This window comes from Talpa europaea (genome assembly GCF_964194135.1).
Source record: "Talpa europaea genome assembly, chromosome: 7".
Taxonomy (NCBI): domain Eukaryota; kingdom Metazoa; phylum Chordata; class Mammalia; order Eulipotyphla; family Talpidae; genus Talpa; species Talpa europaea.
Window position 1 is genome coordinate 54,395,638 of NC_140074.1, and position 19,271 is coordinate 54,414,908.

The following is a 19,271-nucleotide window of genomic DNA, read 5'->3' on the forward strand; positions in this document are numbered from 1 at the left end:
CTAATCTTGCATCTTTATAGTTCCAAGTTGACATTGGGGCTCTTTTCAACCTGCCGACATGAGAGGATAAAGAACTCTGACCTTGATAGATTAGCAAGACCTTGTGTAGTTGCAGCAGCAACTTAGTTGTTTCCTCTCAAGACAATTGTCAGCTAAGAAGAGTCAGCTGTGGTGTAATGGAAACAAGTCTGGACCTTCCGTCAAGTACTGGAGCTCCAATCCCAACTCTGTATAGCATTGTCATTACAACTCTAGGTCTAGTTTCCTCATTTGTGAAATGGGGGTAACAATCTTGACCTTGTTTATCTCTTGGGGCTATTGTGAAAGTTCTTTGCAAAATAAAATTTTTTATGAGATGCAATTTATTGAACAACTAATAGAAATAGCTCAGAAATGCTAAATAAAATATACTCAGATGTGATAAGAATCTACATCAAAGAAAACTTTCTTGTTCCTAGGAAAGGACAGTAGATTTAAAAAGGAAATTAGAGTATTCTAATGTTCTCCATACACAGATGAAAACTCCCAAGAGACTGGTGAGCAGGGTGTTGTCTGCAGCTGGGAGGATGGCTGTGGAACATCTGGGTGTTTGTGTTTACTTTGCACTGATCAGATCATTCTTGGAGCACTGCATTCAACCCTGGACATCTCACTATAAGGTATTCCTCACCTACAGTGTGTCTGAAGAAAACCCACCAGAGTAATAAGAGGCCTGGAAAGCCATTAAAAATACTGTCACATAGACTGAGGAAGGCTCAGGGGACATGCCCCAGCTTTAGGTGTATACAGCAGCATGGGATTAACATGCAAAAGGAGAAATAGTTTCTTTCAGGGCAGATTTCCCAAAGGGTGAAATGTGTCCAAGATGTTAATTCAGGGACGAAAAATATGAGAGTGGAGGGCCATGAGCCAGTGAAATGGTGAGCTCTTACAACTTCAGGTATCAGAAGTCTCAAAAGGGATTCTAGCACTTGGTGAGAAATTCCAATAGATAATTTTTGAAATATTTTGATCATAAAATGCTCTAACCCAGTCACTTCATCATTGGAAGACATACTACAACCCTTCTGCGGATTAATCTAAATTTGACTTCAGGTAATAGAACTAAGAGTTAGCACTAAGAAAATCTAGATTTGGGGACTCTAGGCCCATTGCATGCCAAATGGTATTCTTCAACACTTTCTGTACTTAAGACTTCCCTTTGACTGCTGGGCTTCTTGGACCAATGCCTGATACCTGCCATTTGTGACAACATGGATGGAACTGGGGGACTGGAGGGGATTAAGCTAAGCAAAATAAGTCCAAGGAGAAAGACAAATACCAGATGACTTCACTCATATGTGGGATGTAAAGAAACAAAACAAAGGAACAGACAAAACTACACCAAAACCAGTCCTAGACATCTGACTGCAGAATTGAGGTTACCAGAGGGGTAGGATGAGAGTGGGGTGGAGAAAGGGGAAGAGGCCCAATGGACTATGATGGAGGAGATTCATGGGTGTTTTGGAGGTGGATGTGGTTTGGTAATCTACTTCTGGAGAGGTGTGAACCAATACCCCTAAATCATAAACAGTGCTGTAAGCCAACATTACCTTAATAATAAAAAAAAGATACAATTAAAAAATAAAAGCTTGATGCAGCACCATCCCCCCATGCTGCCTCCCTTGGCAGCAAGCCAGAAATCTACTGCTGCCATTTGTGTTTTCATTTAGTAAATAAAGATCAGAAATGGCTGCTGCTTTAATAGATTGAAAACTCTGGTCTGCAAATAAATATCTTGGGGGAATTAGAGAAGATTTGGAGAACAACAGTCAATCTCAATATAATTAAAAATAAGCTCTCACCTGCTACTAATTTCCTTCTTGTTTCTTTGCTAACAGAAATCTTTGTTTGAACAAAGAGGTAAAAGGCACAGTTAGAAGCTGTTTACATAGTGCAAATGAGAGTGCTAATTGTAGAGAGCCTGCATGTTAATGAGAAAGAGGTTATTTATCAGTGTGAAATTCTGAGTGCAATAAATTGCAGGTGATATTTCAGGAAACATTCATTTTCTAATGATTTCTTTTCACCTCCAACAGTGGCCCCAAATCAAGGTGCAGTATGTTATCATGAAATAAGAATTGGTCTGCAAGCTGGGAGATCTAGTCATGGTCCACCGCTAGCTCTGGAACAAGCTGCTTTCCCGCTCTGAGTTTTAGGCTCTATATCACTGGAAATCAAACATCTCTAAGGATCCTTCCAGCTCTGTCCATCATGGTATAAGAAGCACCAGGAGTGTACCTAGCGCTTCTACTGGGAAATAAGTTTCTCTTTCTTGGGATAACCAATGTTGTTGTGATACCAACTTACAAAAAACACATTCTTGGAAAGGGCCTGGCCTCCCGGGGGCCCAGGTTTTCCCCTACTCTGCTTGCCACGGTTCTGCCCAGCTCTTTTTGAGGAACTCACTGAAGATCCCTAGAAGCAAGCCTTCCAGCAGCACCACAACATCACATGCTTCCCAGTCACCCCCTCAGTCCCTCTCTATGACCACTGAGGAGGTTCCAGTCCCCCTGACCTTCCCATGACTCATGCACTGTGTAGGCGGCACCATGTTAAACACTAGAATACAGAGCTCTGCAAGGCAAACACTGGCCGTGAGAGCATGGAACTATCTGGTGGGGGAAGTCAGGTATTAAATAATCATCCAAACAACAATGTGAACAAAAACATGGGTGGTATGGCAGGGGAACCTCACTTATTCCAGAGGGTCAAGAAAGACCGTCCCGAATGGTATTTACACTAATATCCAAAGTAGAAGTAAGCTGGTTGGCCAGGGAGGAATGCTGAGGGATCAGTGCACACAGACCCTGGGGTGGGAAGGAGCCCAGCACATCCAAGGACCAGAAAGAGAGTTGGTGTGACCACAGGACTTTGAAAAAGTAGAAAATGAACAGAGACTGGAGAGGTAGGTAGAGCCACATCATGGGTCTCTGGAGACCCATTAGGACTTTTGGACTCTGCCCCAAGGCAATCAGAGGTCACGAACAGGTTACATGAGGAAGAGACGTGACCAAACAGAGGTTATGTCACAACCTCTCTCAATTGTTGTGTGTAAATTCAAGTTTCAAAGGAACTTGGCAGAACCCCAGAAGCCCTCCTCCATTCCCTCCCAGGACCCCAGAGAAAACGGTACGCCAGTGTTCCTAGGAAACTGAATGTTCCAAGGAAAATGAATCCACAAATAACATTTTCATAACAATTCCCCCTGTAGGAGGGAGTTCCAGCAGGAACTTGAAGGAAGGACTACTCAGCACTCCATCCTGTCTTCCTCCCTCAGGTGTACCAGGTAAATAACAGGTAAACAGGTAGGAACCGACTCGAGAGGGAAATAGTGGGACAGGAAGTAATAAGCAGGCATTCCCAAAATGAAAGAAAAGCCATGTGCAGATTCTGGCAGTAGAGTTCTCCCATTGTCCTACTTCCAGAAGTCTCTGCATGAACTGTGGTCAAGCAGGCATGGGAGCAAATGCTTATCCCACATGAGGCAACAGCAGGAGGTGGGTCCTAGAAATCCTGCTCCCCAAGCTCTATGGGAGAGGCAGACTAACAGCTTTCACAGTCTTTCTTGAAGAGCAATCTACACATCATGTTCCCCAATCAAATAGGGTGTGGTCCCTCAGCCCTCAGAAGTAGTAAGAGTATGTGGGGTGTGTAGGGGATGGGAAGGGTGGAGGACAGGGGGAGTTGGGGGCGGTTGTCAGCACACAGGCCCAGAAGTCAAACTGCTTTCAAATCCTGATTCCAACGCTTGGCAGCTATGTGAACTCAGAGAATTGCCTCATGCAGTCTAGCCTAAGTTTTCCGCCATGTAAGCTGAACACCACAATGGTACCTGCCCGCTGTTGTGAAGAGAAAATGATATAACTTAGAATGCGGCCCTCCTGGGACAGAGTAAGATCCTGCTAATTGTTAACCATTAGTATAACTAAGTCAGAATGTTTATGAGTATGCCTGGGGACATGCATTTTAACAAGTGCTCCAGGCAACTCTTAGGACTAATCATTGTTTTAATCTTCAATTTGTGGATAGCTCTATGCCAGCCTCTAAGCTAAGCCTTTTATGTGCTATATCTCACTAGTCCCAAACACTAATATTCCCCTATCTCACAGGTGAGGAAGCAGAGATCTAAAGTGGTTAAGTACCTTGCCTCAGGTCAGACCCTGAAGTTCTGGCACCCTGTAGGCACAGTATATTCCAGCAGGATAGACTAGAGGAGCAGCAAGAGGGCGCTGGGCTTACGGCCACAACAGCAGGTGAGCCCAGGATGTGGTGGGGAGGCTCTGTCCCTTTTGGGGTTGGGGTGGATCCAAAGAAGCTCAGGAGTCCACCAGGCCTTCAGGAGGAATGGCGCTTCCTCCCCAGTGATTACAGGAGCCAAAGCAACAGACTAAAGCTGAGTGTTGTCAGCCCAGCCCTATCTCTGACCTAGGTGCTCTTTGCTCCGCTGCCCCACACTACATTAAACACCCCACCCCATGTTTCCTCATGCTGTGGAATTCTTAGAATAATGCAGGCTTTGACCACATGATTGGAGTCCTCAGGACACCAGAAGATTGGTATTCTCAGAGCCAAAAATGGTGCCTGGAACATGGGAGGCAGGAGTGAATGAACGAATAAATGAATGAATCATGGGAGGCACAGTTTGATCCTTCCGGTGAACCAGAAGTTAGGACTGCCATTCAGAAGTCTTACATTTCAGTATCATCTCTGTGCCTGTTTTTGCTGCTCCCTCTCAGCACATTCCTTACCTCTCAACTCTGTGTCGTGGTCTATGAAATGGTCACTCTATCATTCAAATGAGAAAATGGATGTGAAGGATGCTTACACTCAGTAAACTAATGTACAAAGACAAGATATCTGCCCCCCGTGCATAGGCACGTGATTGAGCCATAGCAGAGAGGAGTAAACTTATTACATCCTTGGGAGGTTTTCCTTTCTTGGCCACCCAGGCAGAACAGGCCTCCTTTATCTGGATCCCATTCACTCTCCAAGGTCTCCCAACGTGGCACACAGGACATTTTATTGCACTTGGTAAGCACCTCCTGGCTCCCCTCACTAGACTGACAGTGCAGTCTCTGAGAAACAGTCCTAGGGATTCAGCCCCCCAGGGTGGCAATGGAAATCTACCCCACAAGTAAAGGTACAACCCACCTGGGCAGCCCACTCCTTAGGATTGACCCTGTGACCGTTTCACTGCAAAATCCTTGGTAAAGGACTTGAGAGTTCTTTTTGACCAGCAAGTCTTCCCTTGTCATGCAAGTAAGGCCACTTCTGTGGAGCAGTACAAAGTTTAGCAAACTCTATTTTCAGATATAAATTAACAAAACTATAACAAAAATAATGTATGAATACGTTTAAAGAAAAGCAATCCCTTTAAAATTTAAAAACCATTCTACGAAGCAATTGTTAATAGCAGATATTTTTAAATAAAGATAAGAGAACTATATATAAAAATTTTATAAAATATTGAAACAGGGGCCTCCCTGGTGGTGCAGCGGGTTGAGCACTGTGCTGTGAAGCTGTCCGCAGCCTCTGCAGCGCGGGTTTGATTCCCTGCCTGCCAGGGAGAGACCCACATGGCGCAGCAGACCTCTCCTGTCTCGCCCGCTGCTCCCCTCAGCAGTGTTTTTGGTCATCTGCCTGTTCTGTTCCCCACTCCGTCTCTGGTGAATCCTTTCACCCTCCCGTGCCTGTGGCCTCTACCCCAGTTCTTGTATAAATAAATAAATCTTTAAAAAAAAATACTGAAACAATTCTCAGGGGAAATAAATTTCCATATTTAACAAGTATTTAAGAGATGAGAACTTTTCAATCTAGTGAAAGAACAACAGGATAACTTTGAAAATATAAGAGAGGAACGAACAAACACAACAGAGCATAAGAAAAGTAAAAGTAAAAAAGATGAGTCATTTCCTCAGAATTCATAAATAAACCCAAGAACTGATCTTTGAATACAGCAACAAGGTAAACAACCTTCTAACCTAACTAAAAAGAAAGAGAGGATTCTGGGAAGACAGATGTCAGGGGCTTCTCTGTGTATTCCCAAATGTCCACTTGAAGACAGATAACTAAACAGCAAAGTCAACACCTCTGGACAAGGTTTACAGGAAAACTGAGTGTCAGGTGTCTCCATGAGTCCCTAACAAAAGAGGGTGGGACAAATCAACAAGAGTAAGATCGGTGCAAGGAAAGCAGAGTCTGTGGCAGGATAGGGCTGAGAACAGAAGCAACTGGAAGGGAGGGGCCAGCAGGTTTTCATGGGAAAAAAGCAATGGCCAATTTAAGAGCAGTGGCCCAAACTGGCAGGAGTTTTGCTCACTCCCATAGTAGATAAACACTGGATGGAGCAGAACTGCCCCTATGAAATGGGAGGATGACGGAGACACGCTTGCAATGAAAAATTTTCTCTCTTCTAAAAGATTGAAAAGGTGAAAGAAATGGGACAATTTTAAGAAAAGATAAATTCGTTAGATTGACCCAAGAAAACATAGAAAATGGCAATGGATGAAAAATCATAGAATTGTCCAAAATTTACTCTCCCTGAAAATCACAGTCACATATGGGGTGAAGAACAAATTCTTCCAGTCTTTCAAAAAACAACTTAAGTCTCTCGAATAATGTTGAAGAGAAATATATAAATATAAATAAAATAAACACACCAAAAAGGGCCTATGGAAAAAATATTTATGGAATAGATGTAAAAATTCTAAGCTTACATACAAGACAAATATAGTATTATATAAAAAGAAAAATAATTCTCGGTCAAGTTAAGATTTAACCTAGGAAATCTACTAAGATAATTTATTCTATCAATAGGTCAGGAGAGAAAAAAATAACACCCATAATATCAGCTAATGATATGGGGATATATAATACATATTGAAAAGTCTAAATAAAATTGATATCTATTTCTGATTTTAAAAGAAGATTCTTCATAAACTTAAAATTTTTTAATATGGTAATATTTATCATATTAATAATACAACTTCAGAAATTATGATGAAATATTAGAAACCACCTCATTCAATAGAAGAATATGATAAATCTTCCTAGTATTACCACTGTCATTCAAAATTATTCTAGTATTTCTTGCAAATCAATAAGTGCAGAAAAAAGAGAGAAGAGTCATGAATACTGGAAAGGAAAAAAATAATTATTTTCTGATGTTAAAATTATTTTCCTCAAAAACCTGGAAAATAAAACTGATTATAGATAACTCTCTTTTCCAAAGTGTTTCTCTAGTTAAACAAGTTAAAGAAAAATAACTGTTTTTGATAAGCATTATAATTACATTTAATATTTAAAATGGTATTCCATACATATTCCATAAATATCCCCTCCCAACATTAAGTTCATTCTGTGCTTCAGATCACACTTTAAAGAGATTAACTTTTAACTAAGCTTTGAAATGTAAATTTTGTTTTTCTTAATATCAATAAACTACGTATTTGGAGAAATTTTAGAAAATACTGATGAGAAAAATTAAAAAGCAAGTAAAAATCACCCACAAACCACAGAAAGGCACCATTAGTTCTCTGAAATATATACACCACTTACTTTGGTTTATTTATACATGTTATATAATTAATCTTTTGCCTATATAAAAAATGCCTTTATCATATAAAGATAAAACTCTGTTTTCTGCTTTTTTTTTCAGGCTTTTCTTAATAAATTCTTCTTTACATATATATATATATATACGCATTTTTTAAAAATTGAAGTGGCATTGGTTCATTCATTGTATGTGATTCAGAGGTGCAGGTCCACCCCCCCTCAGATGCATGTCACCCCTCCACACCAACCAAGCACCCACAGTTCTCCACCATAGTCATTGTACACCCTCCCCACTTTGCTTTCTGTTTTCTTATTGTGGTAATTTGAATCATGGTCCCCAACAATGTCTAGGTCCTCATCTCCGGAAACTATAAATGTTGCCTTATATGGCAAAAGGGACTTTGCAGGTGTGATTAAGTTAAGGATCTTAAAATAGGGAGATTTAATCTGGTTTATCCAGATGGGCTCTAAATGTAATCACAAGTGTTCTTCTGAGAGGAAGCAGAGAAGACACAGAAGGCAGCAATGTGACAACCCAAGCAAGATGATGCACTGCTGGCTCTGAGGGGGCCACCCACCAAGGAATACAGCTACCACCAGAAAGGTGTGAAAGACAAGGAAATCATTTCCTAGGTCGTTGGGAAAGAGTGTGGTCTGGCTAACACCTTGATTTCAGCCCAGTAGAACTGATTTTCAGACTTCTGACCTCCAGAACTCTAAGAAAATAAAATGACGTTTTCAATCTTTGATTAAAAAGGCGTATCGGGAGCAATATTTTATCATTAGACTTTGGCCTTTGACATTAAAAAAAAAATACAAAACATTCCAAAAAGAGAAAAGATAAGCTGTCATGGCAGAGAATGCTAAATGGAATTTATACTCTAAACTCTCCGAACTTTCAGGAGAGAGATTGGGGCATTTAAATAATTTTTTTTCCTCCTTGCAGTTAACATAACCGCTTCTCTATTCTTACCTTAATAAAAAAATTTATTTTAAGTACAGGTTTTTTTTTAACATCAGTAATAATATTCTTCCAGATATTACTTTTTCACACATTATTTTATACATGCATATATAGTATGTGCTATATATCATATGTGTGTACTGTAACTATAGCATGTAGTTATAGTTCATTTTTATTGCTATGTGTGGCAAAGCAACAACTGATATATCCAATATCTGTTCAAAGGAATTTATGGTTTCTGGTTTTCATATTGTATTTGTTAATATGAATGATACTGCTGGAACATTATTGTATGAGTTTCTTGATATAGAATTGAAACCATTCTTCTTATGTGTACATCGAAAATGATCTACACATAAGAAAGAAAGGATATAGGATAGAAGGCAGATCATATAAACGCATAACAACACCAAGAAAACTAGATCAGTAAGCATAATTATCAGAAAGACTAAACTTCTGAATGAGATGAGACTTCTTGGGGACTGAGGGTTGGGGTGAGAAGGACAAAACAGGCTTAAGGTGCTGTCCAAGCAAAGAGAACAGTAACAGCACTAAGGGACAGGTCCATGGGTGTCAACTAATAGAAATAGCAGAATTGCTCAGCTAGAACCATGTCTTACTTTTTTTCATGAAAAGATAGCCAGGAGGGCAACCGTGTCATGATAAGTAAAGTGACATCAAAAGAGCTCCTAGTGGGCCTCCCTGGTGGCACAGTGGTTAAAGACAGCACTATCAAGCTATCAGCAGGCATGGCAGCACGAATTCCATCCCTGGCCAGCCAGGGAGCTGACCCACATGGCAGAGCAGACCTCTCCTGTCTCACCCGCTGCTTCCTCAGCAGTGTATTTCAGTTGATCTGCCTGTTATGCTCCCCACTCTCTCTGGTGAATCCTCTCACCTCCCCCCCAACACCTCTGGCCTGTACCCCAGTTCTATGCATAAATAAATAAATAAATCTTTAAAAAGAGAGAGAGAGTTCCTAGTTATGTAAAATCTATCCATTCATTCAACCAATATTTATTTAGTACCAGAAAAAACAACAACAAAAAAGCCCACTGACACCTTCATGGAGATTGTAGCTGGATAAGCTCACATTACAAATGGTCTTCACCCCCCACCTCAGTTCAGTTATCAACATGGGCTGGTTTATTTTTATTTTGCTTTGTCAGGACATCCACTTTGTTTCTTTATATTGCTATCAATGATAAATTATCCGATATTGGTCTTTATCTTTCTGGCTAACTTCATTTAGAATAATCCTCTATAGGTCCTTCTATTTTGGTGCAAATGGCAGGATTTCATCTTTCCTCATGGTCAAAGAGTAGCCCATTGTGTCTATATCCCACTGTATCCATATACCACAGCTTCTTTATGCAATTATCAATGAGTGGGTATTTAGTTTGCTACCATATCTGAACTGTAATAAATAATGCTCCAGTAAACATTGTGGAGCGTATAATTTTTCATGTTGTTCTGATAGATGCCCAGAAATGGGACTGTTGGATCATATGGTTTTTCTATTTTTAGTTTTTAAAGGAAGGTCCAGACCACTTTCCAAAATGACTGCACCAGATACCTGAGGGGAAGATCCTATACTTCCAAAATGACAATAAGGTAAGCTAATTTACCTCAATAAAAAAAATAAATAGGTATATTTCTGGCATCAAAATATGCCCCCATAAAAACATGCATATTTGTTAAATGGTATTTTATTTTTAATAAATAATTGAATTTGCTTTTTAAAAAAGGACTGCACCAATGATAAAAATTACCTTTAATAAAATTCTTCATTTATTTAAATGGTGTAGACTGAATGTTTGTGCCCCCTCAGTATTCATATATAGAAACCTAATCTCCATTGTGTTGTTCGGAGGTTGAAACTTTGGGAGATAATTAAGTCATGAAGGCTCTGAGACTAGTGATCTAGTGAGATGCCTGAGAGCTCACTTGGCCCCTCTATCACGTGAGGTTGCAGTGAAAAGCCGGTGTCTGTGAACCAGGAACTGAGGCCTTCACAAGACACCAGATCTGCTGCTGCCCTGGCCTTGAACTTCCCAGTCTCCAGAACTGTAAGCAATAGATATATGTTGTTTGTTAGTCACCCAATTTATAGTATTTGGGTTCTTTTGCATGTTTAAATTTTATTAAGATTAGCATATGTGACTTACTGTAGTAATCATAAGTTTTTCCCTTATTATCTATGGTATTTTGTTATAACAGTTTGAATGGGCTCAGTCATTCTATAGATCCTAAATATCATTTCGACTTTATTAATCCATATTTAAAAACCTCTTAATGAAATCTCTTGCATTCTCTTTTATTTTTAACTAAGTCTTTGAGATCCAGTTGCATTTTTAATTAATCACACATCCTCAACAGCCACTGGCAACTTGAGATTACCATATTGGACCACAAAATTCTAAGCCATAACTTAGTTCTGTACTCCAGAAACTCTAGAAGTCAAGCGTAGCAAGATTTTTAAACACAAATATGAAATGACTTCTTCAAAGCAGTATCCTGAAATTCTGTCCATAGAAAAATGTGGATCCTCTCACCAAGATAAAGAAGTCCCCTGCTAGAAGGTATGATTTTAGGCAATAGAACCAGATTCTGCTCCACTGTTGGAAAGGCGCATGCAACTGTGGCAAACCTGATTTGTGGGGTGCAAAGCAGGCTGCCCTGAACAGAAGGTGACTCCTATGTAGAATACCTTGGGGCAAAGAAAATTGCATAGTATTCACTTCTGTAGGATAACAGACTACAAGTGGCAGTCACAATGCAACTTTTACCCCGACAGCTTATATATGAAGCCATCATCATTTAGTAAGGCATTTGTGCAAATTTCTCATCACATTGTACATTCAATTTTATGCAATAGAATAACATTGTACAACAATATAGACTTTGCAGGTATTTTTGTCTCATAATCATGTAATCCTATTTAATAATCACATATCATTGCATTGGGGAAAGGGACAAGAAATCAATAAATTTTGATGAGAGTAGATCACTTGAAATTGCCTAATTCTGATTAAATGACAGAGATATGAACCATTATTAATTTAAATATATTTTTAGAAATATACAAGAGAGAAAGGTATTTCCACATTAGGGGTAAGAAAATATTTCTTAGCTCCTTAGTACATGTTAACATAGAACTGTCATTCACAGATTTTTTTTCCTACCAGTGTTGAAACAACAGCATTAGTAATCAAAGAGAAGGTTTAAAATAGTGAAACCTCATTTTTAATAATACGAAATTTTTTCCTTTTTGAGAAAGTGAACATTACCCACAGTCATTTTCACTCTCACCAGGACTGCAGCTCTAAAATACTTGCTTTGGTGGAGCAGATAAGAGTGGAAATCTTTGCCTGGATGCTACATTAGTGAGCTAAAAACACCTGTTTTCCCTCTGTCACCATTTCTCCATCACCTATTATTAGAGTGCTGATACATTTTGACAAGGGTGTTATTTCACCATGAAACCTTACAAAAGAGTGGAAGAATATTACAAAAAATATGATAAAAACATCCAAGGTCATTATGCTCCTCATTTCTTTGCGCTGAATTTGTTTCCTTTTGGTCTTTTGCTGTACACACAAAACAATTCAACATAGAAGAGATTCAGAAGCTCCCTTGTTCCTAAAGATAAAAACTTTAAAAATCATATCTTTCCTCCAGTGGCTTGATTTGTTTTAAATTCAGTGTCAGAGCACCAGTCATATAAGTTCTCTTTAATAAAAATTTTGTGCAACAAATGTAGCACTTGCATTTAAGAAGAAAGTCTAATGCCAGACAGCCACCATCTCTTAAACAGTCCTCACCATGTTCAAAGATTGTCTCACTAATACCTGTACATTTCATTTGGGGCTCAGCATAACTGACTGCTTTTTCACCCCCCCCCACACACACTTTCTTAATTGACCTTTGAAAAGTCCTGTTGACTAAGGCCCGAACAAGGAAACAGTGAAAGATTGACTGCTTTATGAGAGCAGCCCATGAGAAGGGCGGGGGTGCTTTGGCACTAGCAGTCTGCAGGAAAACCATGTCAGGAGAGGGAACGCTTATTGCTAAGTGAAAAGCAGAGTAGACAGACCAAGTACCCTAAAAGTTAAATTTCAGTGGACTGATAAAATGATGTTAGTGGAAAGAGAGAGAAAGAGCAGGTATCAAACAGAGTGAAACGAGACAATATCGAGAAGCAGGCAAGTTAGAAAAGCCAGGATTATTATACTTTTAGTAGCAGTATCACTAATCTGGTGAGCACAGTCCATCTTCCATGGTGTTCTCCAGGCATGGCTCACCACTGGATTGGACTGAGAGCATGTCTTTTAGAACAGTGTTTTCCAAACTTCAAGGGCAGAGTTTTCTCTGAAAGTCTTGTTAAAATGCAGAATCTGATAATTTTTGTTCAGCAGGTCTGGGCTCAGGTGGAGAATCTCCATCTCTAACCAGCTCCCTAGTGATATTGATGCTGCTGGTCTAAGGGCCACATTTTGAGGCCCTAGAGGGAAGAATCTAAGTCATTAACGAGTATGGTAGTAACACCTTTTGCTGCTTCTATCTTTATTCTACAGAGCCCTAATATCTTTTTTCTTTAAATTTAATATTTTATGAATAACTATAAGAAAGTGAAAATCAAAATCAACAAACAACTATGAACCAGAGATACTCTACGGTGGTGGGGGGCGGGGAGGGGAGGAAAGGGGGTCAAAATAAGGGGATTGCAATTGTATGGGGAATATAAAAATAAAATTTATTTTAAAAAAAGATAAAAAAATAAAATAAATAAATAAATAGATAGAATTTATTTTTTTTTTCTTACATCTTTGTTAATTTTTGGATAATATCTGATTTCTCCCCTCCAGTGTGGTCCCTGTAGTTCTTCCACCTCCATAGCACTCATAATCTGTCACATAGTCCCTTGTGCTCTTCCCTCTCCTATTTTGACCCTTCTCCTTTCCACTCCCCTGCTGTATGCCTCAGGTCTGTGGTCAGCTCACAAGTTTTGTCTTCTTTTTTTACTACTGGTGGGACTCAAACTGGTCCAGCCACTATGGAAAGCTGTGTGGAGGTTCTTTAAAACACTGAAAATGAACCTACAGTATGATTCAGCAATTCCACTACTAGGAATCTATCCAAAGGACACAAAAAACACTAATTCGAAAGGAAACCTGCACTCCTATGATTATTACAGCACGATTTACAATAGCCAAGATATGGAAACAACCCAAATGCCCCCAAACAAATGAGTAGAGGTGGTCCATATACACAATAGAAAACCACTCAGTGATCAAAAAAGATAAGCTCAGGCCATTTGAAGCACATGGATGGAGATGGAAGGAATTATGCTAAACAAATCAGTCAGAAGGAAAAAGATAAATATCAGATGGTTTCACTTATATGCGAGGGAGGAAAATCGTAATATCTTTTTTTTAACTTTCTTTTTTTTTAGATTTATTTATTTATTTATACAAGCACTGGATACAGTCAGAAGCACGGGAGGGTCAGAGGATTCACCAGAGTCAGAGTAGAGAGCAGAGCAGGCAGACTGACAAAGTACACTGCTTGGGGGAGCAGTTGGCAGGAGAGGTCTGCACGCCATGAGGGACCCTCACCCGATGGCCGGGGATCAAACTGGTGCTGCAGAGGCTTTGGGCAGCTTTGCAACCCAGCACTCAACCACTGTGCCACCGGGGAGGGCATTTTTTAAAAGTTTCTAATCAATGTTCCTTAGGAGTCACACATACATAATAGTCACACATGCAAAGAATAGAACAAGATGACTTGCACAAGTGCCAGGATGTTAGGCAAGAAATAGTCAATGTCCTTAAGGAGATCATGAGCTATAGAAAAATTAGAAGAACCTCTTTAAGTTCATTCTTGGCTCAGGAGTGGCCTAGGACACAGGTAGTTACAGAAAAATGTCTGAAGATGAAGCTTATGTGGATCTTCAAATTGGCATGAGAGATTCAGCTCTTGAAGTGACTTGGCCCTGAGTCTCTTCCTAACAGCAACTTCAAAAAGAGTAAAACAAGAACAAGAGTGCCTCCCTGGTGGCGCAGGTGGTTGAGTGCCGCACTGTGAAGCTGTCCCCAGCCTCTGCAGCGTGGGTTCAATCCCACTCCACCGGTAAGAATCCCATCTGGCATGGCAGACTTCTCCTGTGTCGCCTGCTGCTCCCCTCAGCAGTGTATTTTGTCAGTCTGCCTGTTCTGTTCCCCACTCTGTCTCTGGTGAATCCTCTCATCCTCCTGTGCATCTGGCCTGTACCCCGGTTCTTGTATAAATAAATAAATCTTTAAAAAAAATAACAAGAATTTCCAGGAGTAACGGTAGTCAGGGAACCTGAGTTAAATTCCCAGACCCAACATCAACATCAAACCCGAGTTATAGAACTGAAAGCTTTTACTGGCAATGTTAAAAATAAAAAATGATGCTAAAATTGCCCTGTAACCTAAAAGACGTTAGGAAATAATACGGGGGATCTCTGTCAAGAAATAACAGATATTCTATTTTATCCTTTACTGAGATCTAGCGATCTAGGCACAATAACTGTCTATAAGCATTATTTTCTTTAATCCTTCACAATAAACCTGTGATGTCAGCACTACTATTAACCTCATTTTACAGATGAGGGACCAAGTTTCAGAGAGATTAAGTGACCTACTGCAGACCATATAGTTAATAAGAAATAAAGTAGGATTCTAAGCCAAGGTTGGTTAGGATGCTTTCATAAAAAAAATGTTTTAACGTAAGACTATTTAACTCTAAAACCAAAATACAATAAAAAAAAAAAAAACTATAACCATTTCTACCCAGGCTACTTTATAAAGTATTTACAAAACTCCAATGAAATGGTTAGAGATTTAAAAGCACTTGGAAAATATCTGTAGCAAAACAAGAAAGAAAAACAGACAGAAAGAAACAAAGGTACTCTGTAAACTACAGAGGATGAGTTTAGTGGTTGATGTGATTTATCATTATTAGGGCCCAAGATGTGGAGCCAAGTCAAGGCTGCAAACATAAATCACTGCTTCTTCCAGCTTCAGGAGATAAAAGGACCTCTTTGAACTCTAAACTTCAACTTCTTTTGGCCTTGGTATCACCCTGTGGTAATTTATATAAGTGAAGCCTAATTGTGAGGAAGATTATTTCCCTGTCCCCAAGGAAATACCAATGGAATTCTCTCTCTCCCTCTCTCTCCCTCTCCCACTCTCCCCCCCATACACACACACACACACACACACACACAATTAGATTTAAGCTTTAACTTCATCTTCTTATGAAAGCAAAAAACCAAGAGAATAGTGATAACCTCAAGGTCTGAATAGCAAAGATAATACAATAATCAACATTTTGCCCATAGTTTGACTACTCTTTACAGAGATATTAGAAGCAGGATGGACTAGAATTTCCTTCATGAAAACACATTGGTTTTCATTATTTATCGTTGGAAACGTGCCTGCTGGAGTCAGACACTGACTTAGACACTTTGGGAATACAGAGCTAAGTCAGACTCAGTTCCTACACTCAAGGAGCTATACCTGCAGGGAAGGCAATTTACATGGTGATGTGGGATCTGAAAGAATAGACAAAGCTTTGACAGGAAAGAACAAGAGCAAAGGGAGGAACTATAGAGGATTCTATATGCCATTCTACTGAGTCTAGAATTTACGGTATAAGTAATGGCGTACCACTAACAGGTATTGATCATGATGAGCACAAGACGGAGAAATGATCTTTGGAAAATAAAAGCAAGAGCTAGAAGAAATAGAAACCAGTTAGGAAGGGAATAAAATAGTGTCCAGCTACACAGTCCTTGGCATATAGGGTGTCACTTCTACAGAAGTGATTCATTCTGGATCTGTAAATGTTTGCTTGAGCGGCAAGTGAGACAAAGCCTCAAAGAAGACCAGGATTTGGGGCTTGATATTGGGGAAGTGGACAATGGGCGTGGTGGAAGATGGGGCTGTGGTGCAGACTCCTGGAAATAATGAACCATGATTGAGAGAGATTTTACATTCCTAGTCCAAAGCTGAGTGTCCTACCAGAAAAGTACATTTTCTTGGATAGCCGACTTTTCATGGCATGTTCTGAGACTTCTAGGGGCAAAGGTCTTTAAGCATTATACTATAATTGGGTTGCTATTTTGGTGTTATAATGTTTATTATTTATTTTATTCAATGTTTAAGGGAGTACACATGCAACTATCTCTATAAATTAGAACTGAACTTCGCATTCATTTCTGGGAGCTGCTAGGACATTTGGTGTCATAGTTTTTTATTTTTGACAATCCTTGCTCTGAATTGGACTGCTTTCTTAGAAACAATAATAAATCCAGCAAAAGTTCTAGTTGCCCCACCCCTGCTCCACCTACCCACATCCAGAACTCCAAAAAAACGCCCTTAAAAACTAAAAAGGAAATTCAAAATCTCTCTAGTTAAAGATCATGTATCTTGACCAATAAACGTCCATAGCTTGAATTTTGTTGAATCAGCATCCTATTCCCATGGTTTAAGCTTGTTCCCTCGCCTCGAGATTTCAAAGAAGACAGCAGACCCCCACTTCACTTCCTAATGATTAATCAAACCTAATTCCTGTCCTTTTCATTCATTTCTTCATCAGTGTTCAGCATTTCTGAGTGCTCCCTGTGTGGGGATCTGTACCAGAGACTAGGAAAGATATAGAGGCTCAGACGTGTTTCCTGTTCAAGTATTTTAGCCTCTAACACGGAAACCAGGCGGTAAAATAACTATAGGCAGAGAGAGAAAATGCTTAGAGGCATAAGAGAGAAAAATGCTGTGGGATTTGAAAAAGAAGAGGTTCCTTTTATTTGTGGGACAAGGAGGCTAACGAGAGGCCCTATGGATGCATGGCAGGCATGGGAGTGTATGATTCTGGAGGTATAGACTGGGAGAAACAAAAATGGTCAAGCCCTTAAGCTGAAAGACAAGACACTGGACTAATTTGGCTAAGGGAGTTTGGGGACACTGAAAGGTGTTCTTTTCATGGGATCTGCACGAGGGAGAGAAAATGGTTTTAGTTATACACAGGGTTGCTTCTGCACAAATCCACAAGTTTTTTTTGGTCTGCAGTCAAATAAACCTGGATTCAGAAGGAAGATATATAATAGTTTTCGTTTTAGACTCAGAAGAGGAAGTTGCTATGAAAATTGAAAAAAAAAAAAAAGCTTGACGTGGTAAAGGAGGACTCAGATAGGGTAGATTTGCCCTCATAACAAGAGTGGTGCGTGACAGGGACCCTCGGGGTTTGTGTACATAGCTATACCAAGAGGGCGTTTACATGAAATACCATCTTTTAGAATGAAGTCTTTCTTAGATGTTTGACTAGAATGTCAGTGCAGTCAATCAAACAGGGAAGCAAGCAAATCTCCTTAAAAAGCAAATGTCAGAAAATGGTCATTTTTTTTCCCTCGTTCTCACCAGGCTGAGCAATATGCCTGTGAATTTTCCCCAATAGCGTCCTCAATGAGAGAAAAAAGCACAGAACAACGAAATTAGGGACGTGTCTGGCAACCAGATCAAAGACTCACAGGGGGTAAAAGTCCCCAAAATAAATGTGTTGGAAAACCCATTTTGCTAATCATGCTAAGAACTCAGCCCCACTTGAATAACTGGGGATGTGTGAACCTGCCTTGGTGTCATTTTCAAGAGAGCACACCTAACAATCACAGGTTTCCCTGGGAGCACCACAATGACACAATGGCATTTTTAGTTTGTTTAGTTAAAATGCCTTCTTGGTATGTCTTTTATTTGCAGAAGGGGCTTCTTTTTGTCAAGTTATTGAATCTTTCTCCACCTCATACAACTCCATAGGTACAAGAGAGAAAAATATTTATCTAGGGACAGAATTAAGAATAAAAAACTAAAATCGTGAACTTCAGTAAACTCGATGGTCAGTATTTTTAAAATCCAGCATAGCTTATTAAGAAACACGAATCACGGGTGCTTGTAAAACTAACTCACCATCAGAAAAATAAGGTGGTGGTTATTAAATAGAGTTGCATTTTCATTCAGCAAACAGACCATTTCTGATAAAACATTCCTATGTGGGAAATATGGGTGATCCCCATTGAAATCAATACAGCTAAATGGGGGTGGCCCAACCAAGCCTTCTCCAGAGGCAGCAAGGCAGGTTGAGCCTATAGGACTTTTCCCTGCCCTGTTTCTTACTAATTCAATTTCTCTAATGAAGGAAGATTGTCAAGATGAGAGGCATCTTGTGTGGATGAAGGTATTGAAGAAGGCTGTATAAGATCATTCAAGTCTATAAACGTTACATTGGCATCTGCTTTTCAGTAAGGAAAAAAAGACAAAAACATGAAGACTTTTCATCACACGAACCAGCTGAAGTGAAAAAGGGAAGAGAAATGAAATAAAGGTATCTAGGTCCACAAAGAGTCACATGTATTTCTGTTTGAACGTCCCAGAAAAGAAAGGTGTGATCACCAGCAACAAGTATGAGTTCAGAACTCCTTAAGAGTTCAGAAGGCATGTGCAAGATGCACACACACACACACACACACACACACACACACACACACGGAAATTTGATACTTAAAGGCTTAGGACAACTTCCCCACCTTCCCTCTCCCCCTAGAAAATGGGTTATATCAACCAGAAAACCAGAGCTCTCCATCCAAAAATTGAGTGAGGAGAAGGAGTTTCAGAAAAAAAATAAAAGAAAA